This window comes from Nicotiana tomentosiformis, chromosome 1, assembly GCF_000390325.3.
Source record: "Nicotiana tomentosiformis chromosome 1, ASM39032v3, whole genome shotgun sequence".
Classification (NCBI taxonomy): domain Eukaryota; kingdom Viridiplantae; phylum Streptophyta; class Magnoliopsida; order Solanales; family Solanaceae; genus Nicotiana; species Nicotiana tomentosiformis.
The window spans coordinates 143,443,308-143,449,118 of NC_090812.1; positions in this window are offsets into that span (position 1 = coordinate 143,443,308).

The window sequence follows — 5,811 nt, forward strand, 5'->3', positions numbered from 1 at the left end:
CCAATTCTTTTTTTTTTTATTATTTCGGACTAACTTATGCAGGTACTCGGCCAAGGGCAAACATGACTATTAGGACTGAAAGAACATGTTGTACTCTTTTTCCCTTGAGCCGTTTTTGTCCCGGAGTGGGTTTTTCGGCAAGTTTTTTAACGAGACAACAGTAAAATGTGCTACCTTAGTTGTGAAGACCGGTCTTAAATCGAAATCGTTAATCGTTTACATCGAGCCAACAATATACGAGCCCTAAAAAATTCAGCCTTAAATACTAGGGGCCATGACCCGCAGGTTAAGATCCTTAGAAAGGGAAAATTTTGTACGTAAAAAACCAAAGTTTGATGATTAGGATTCGTTGTAAGGGTCAAACGGTCATACAAACCGTGCCCATGTAGCCCACTCCAGCCACGATACTAGGCTTATACACCTCCGATTATGTACCTTACATATAAAATAATGAAAGGAAACTTTGCTTCCCTCATACTTTATTATTACACATTTCGCATTTCGCTTCGTCGATGCTTCACAACGGATCCTAAAACCTAAAGCCCATGGGCTACCCCGACTCGAAGACTGTCATTTGATAAAAAATCGGATGACCCGGGCCATCGAATCTTGAAGGAACCTAGCCTACTAGGCAGTGCCCGAATACGAAAGGCTATGACTACCATAAAATGGCTCGGAGACGTCTTGAATCTGTACTCAGAAAGTAAGACCCTTAAATATAATTAAAACCTATTAAAAGGTTACCCTCGGCAAAAATATCATCGTATATGACTAAAACACTTAAGCATCTTAAAGGCCTTTAATTTTATCAAAATCTCGAAGCCATGAGTAATCCAGAGTTGCTATCGAAATTGGTCTCCATTCGGGCCTCCAAAGAACGGATGCTCCATATTACGTTTGATTCTATGCTAAGGCATTAAGAACGATACACAAACAAAAAGTTGCAAATAGATGCTGAAAAGTAAAAACATGGTATTGCCAAAGGGAAAATTTGATACATTTTAAAAAACATTTACAAAGACACGATAAAATGGCCTCAGAATAAGCAAGAAAGAAAATATACAAGGGAAAGCCAAAAGAGAAGTAAGGAACCTATGCCTAATCTTGATTTGGGCTCGACTCAGCACCCGAACCTCCGGAATCGTCGGAGCCTTTGGGACCTTCGGGCTTCCTTTGCCTAGGCGTCGAGCCTCTTGGCTTCTTCCATCTCGACCGATAGGCCAAAACCTTGGTTGTGAATCTCCTCGAGGGTCTTTATTGGGGATAGACGCTTTACATACTCAGTCTTCATCTTTAAGTAGTCCTCGACAACCTCCACATCGACTTTATACTGAGCCAACATTTTTTCAACCTCGGAGGAATCGACCGAGATCACCTCTAATTTGGACTTCAGTGCAGTATGTTCCTAGCCAAGGTAATCTCGTTCCAAGGCGGCTGAAGCCAGTCGTGCCCGTAGTTCGTCATTTAGCCAAGACCACTTGTTGGCTTTGTCCTTTGCCACCCGGAGCTGGTCCTTGAACGATTCTAGCTCCTCTTTTGTGGCCTCCTTTTCCGAAGCCAGAATGTACATTCTTCCCTTCATTGCCTCGGTTGTGGTCTTGACCTCATCCATCTCGGCCCGAAGCTGGTCGGTTAAGTCTATCTTCTCTTAGACCTGCGAAGTTGCATCGTTAGTCACCACAAGTAGCTTTTTGTTTTTAGCCTCAAATATCTTTACCTTCTCGACCACTTTGCCATGCTCCCATTTCAAAGACGAGGCCTCCTTCTATGCCTTTTTCGGCTCGGCTTGGAAAAATGGGAGGTCCTTGAGAGCCCCATCTTGTTATTCACTGAAAACTCTGTACATGTCCTTCTTCCCGAATTGCTCTTTGAGCTCGAACTCGAGCTGGCTGATTTCCAAGAGAGATCGAAGGAAGATTTCATAATGAAGCATCGAAGCCTGAAAAACAATGAGGTCGTTAGAATATGCTAAAACTAAGTAAAATTTGCAAAGGATACAGAGAATATACGTCTTACCCGGTTGAATGCCCGTTGCGCCTCGTCAAAGAGGCTCGATGTACCTACTTCGTTCATCTTCATCTAGTCCTCCTCGGTCACCAAGAAACGAAGATAGCTAGCCACACCCACCGAAGCGGATAATGCCCGGGAGTCTGTCGGGATAGTAAGAACGACTGTTCTTTTGCGGTCGGGATACACACTCGGGGCAGGGAACTCATTCACTAGCTTGGGGCTCGAGTTCAACTCACCCTCTCCAGATGACATATTCTTTTTTGGGACCTCCAGGTGACTAAGCCCGGAGTAGTCCTCCAACGCGCTCATGTCCATCCGTCAAAGAACATGTTGAGGGCATCATCCGGGCCTAGTGTCGTCTGGCTTTATTTCTCTTTATCGGCTAGAGCCTCTTCAAACATTGACTTTGTGTGGGACAGCATCTACGAGATGTAAATGACATCGGCTACCTCCTTTGGGGCAGGAGCGGCTTCTCAGGAGGTCATGGCTTCCGATCCTACTTCTGGTTCCCGAGCTAGAGGGGAATCGACCCCTCGGCCATCTTCCTTGGTCGTCGCCCACTCTCCATCTTCGATGGTCGAATCATGCACAATGAACTCAAGGTCGTCATCCTCTGGGTAATCCCTGAGCCAGAAGAGGGAATCAGGGCCCGGTACCCTATCTTTGTTGTTCGTTTTTTTTCTTTTTCGGATCCAGACAATGACCCTCTTCTTCTTCACCCCGACGTCTAGGGAGCTAGAGGATGTCCTCTTTCTCTTTTTCTCCTCCTTTGTGGTAGCTCCAGGCTGTCCCGAAGTAGAGGGTTCCGCAAGCAAGGACGAGGCCTCGTCCCCATCCAATGGCCGAAGCTCGGTGATCTTGGTCAAGCCCGTGAAAGGGAAAAAGACTTAGCAAATATAAAAGTTAAGTATGTAAATGTAATTATTCGGGTAGAGGACTCACCGCGGGAACGACCCTCCCACTTGACCATCGAGAGCTTGCGCCATTTGAGCTCGAAGTAAGACATTTGTTTGCAAATCCCCTCGATCCACTCCTTGAAGCGGGGGATTACATTGGAGACTTGGGCGACCGTTGCATGACAGTAGATGCTTGAAATTAGAAAAAGAACAAAAGGAAATAGCAAGCACTCGAGAAGGAGAAGACTTACGAGATGAGTTCCAATTTTCAGGGAACGGTATAAATTCGGGGGGAATGCGGTCTTCGGTTTTCACCTGAATGAACCTCCCCTGCCAACCTTGTGCTTGATCTTCATCGATACTCGAGAATAGAGCTTTAGTTTCTCGACGAACAAGCTTAATCAGCCCCCTAGGAAGATTCGGGGACTGTAGAGACAAAGCAGGTGGTCGAAGGTAAACCGAGGTGCTTCGGTGTTGTTTATGAAGTGGCGGATGAGGATTACGATCCTCCAGAAATATGGGTGAATCTGCCCATGGCAGACCTCGTACCTTTTGTAGTAGCCGAGGATTATAGGGTCCACCGGGGCGAGAGTGAAGGGGTAACTGTAAACACTTAAATACCTCTCCACGTGGATAGTAATGTCCTCATTAGACCCGGGAACGACCACCTCCTTGCCCTCCCAGTTGCAGTCCACCCGGACTGTAGGGAGTATATCTTCGGTGATGGAGGATATATACCTCCATACCCCCTCGCTTCGGTCTTGCTTACTGGAAGCCTTCTCGGCTTTGAAGTCGTTTTCAATGGAACAACCCCCAGGAACAAAACTCTTAAAAAGAGGCTCTGGGACCACCTCAGGAACAGACCCCTCGTCATCCGCGGTCGGGTTGGAAGTCGAAGGGGCAATTTATAGAGGCATATATTTGGAAGTTTTTGCCATAGAATTCTGGAAAATATGAATATTTGAAGAAAACTATGAAGGTTTGAAGTTGGAGATGAAAATATAAAGATGGGGATGAAGATATGAAGATCTGATTTGAAGATGAAGATATGAAGATTTGGAAAGCAACGTATGAAGATCTGAATAGTTTAGAGTTAAGTGAAGAATTCGAGGGTAAATCAAACAGCTCTGAAATCGAAAAGTAAAAAAGGGTCAGAGTTTTTATAGAGGGAAAGATTAATCAGTGAGTGACATTTTGCATTCGAGGATAGTCAATCAGTGGCCGACACGTGTCTGAAGTCTGAACGACATGACTGATGGGATGTTTTGCTGACCCGTCAACCCATTGTAACGTACGAAGGAAGAAACCAGGGTTAATTCATCGCTTCCCGACGCTTCGATAAACCTACTCTCCAAAAAATGAGGGGACTATCTATGTACGCGTAAAATTGGGGGCAAAGGTTTCCCCTGATTCCCCGGAGAGATAACGAAAGGGAAGCACGAATCGACAAAATTATTATTGAGGTCGGGAACTCCTCATACTGAGACCCAGGAAGAACGAATGATCTATCTGAGATTGGACACGACAAAGAAATATACCCCGGATCAAGTATGGCTCCTGGACCTCAGGAGACGAGGTAAACGGTTATGCATGATGGATAGGGGGCTGTAATATTCGCCCTCAACTAGATTTTACGACGTGAATCCCGTTGGTATCAATAATGGATCAACAATTATCGGGAAAACTAGATTTCTTTTTTAGACTTGTATTAGGGTTGAAATTCTCCTACTATATAAAGGGGAAAATTTTCTTTTGTCCAACACATTGTAACACGAAATCCAAGCAATAAAAAGTTTACTTTTGTCCTCTAGCTACTGTTCAAGCATTGTTTGTTTGTTCTATTCTTTTGTAATGCCCCGATTGGTCGTTTTGAGCTTTAGCGCATCATTTGGTGGTTTGAGGCCCTGAGCAACTTCACTTTAGGTATTATTACTTGTACGCGTGGTCGGAATTTAATTTCGGGAAGTTTAGAGTGGATTTGGAAAGAAAATTCTAATTTCGGAAGTCTTAAGTTGGAGGAGTTGACTAAAGTGTGATTTTTGAGTAAAAGACCTCAAAATCAAGATTTGAAGGTTCAACAGGTTCGTATGATGATTTTGGACTTGGGCGTATGTCCGGATCGGGTTTTGGATGACCCGGGAGCGTTTCAGCGCCTATTATGAAAGTTGGCATTTTGGAAGAACTTCATAAATTTGAGTTGAAGTGCATTTCAATGTTATCAATGTCCGTTTGGTATTCCGAGCCTGGGAACAGCTCCGTATGCTAATTCTGGTATAAGGAGCGCGTCCGTTTGGAATTTGGATGATTTTTGATTAGTTTGACCGGGAGTGGACTTTTTGATATCGGGATCGGATTCCGATTCCGGAAAATGGAGTAGGTCCATAATGTCAATTATGACCTGTGTGCACAATTTGAGATTAATCGGACGTGATTTGATAGGTTTCAACATCTATTGTAGGAGTTTGAAGTTCTAAAGTTTATTAAGTTTTAATTGGAGGGTGATTCGTAGTTTCGATGTTGTTTGGCATGATTCGAGGCCTCGACTAAGTTCGTGATGTGTTTTGGCACGTGTTGGTATATTTGGGTGAGGTCCCGAGGGCCTCGGGTGTATTCCGGATGGTTAACGGATCGAGTTTGGACTTGGAAGAAGTGCTGAGGCAACTGATATCTGGTACAATCGTACCTGCATGAAAAGGGTCGCAGGTGCGAGCCCGCAGGTGCGGCGATGTGGTCGCAGAAGAAAATTTGGACGGAGCTGGGATGGCTACAGATGCAAGGTTATTTCCGCATCTGCGAGCCCACAGATGCGAGGAAAGCTCCGCAGAAGCGGAATGTGAGCTGGCAGCTGGAGTCGCAGAAGCGAAAGGTCTCCGCATATGCTAGACCGTAGGGGAACGTTTGGCAT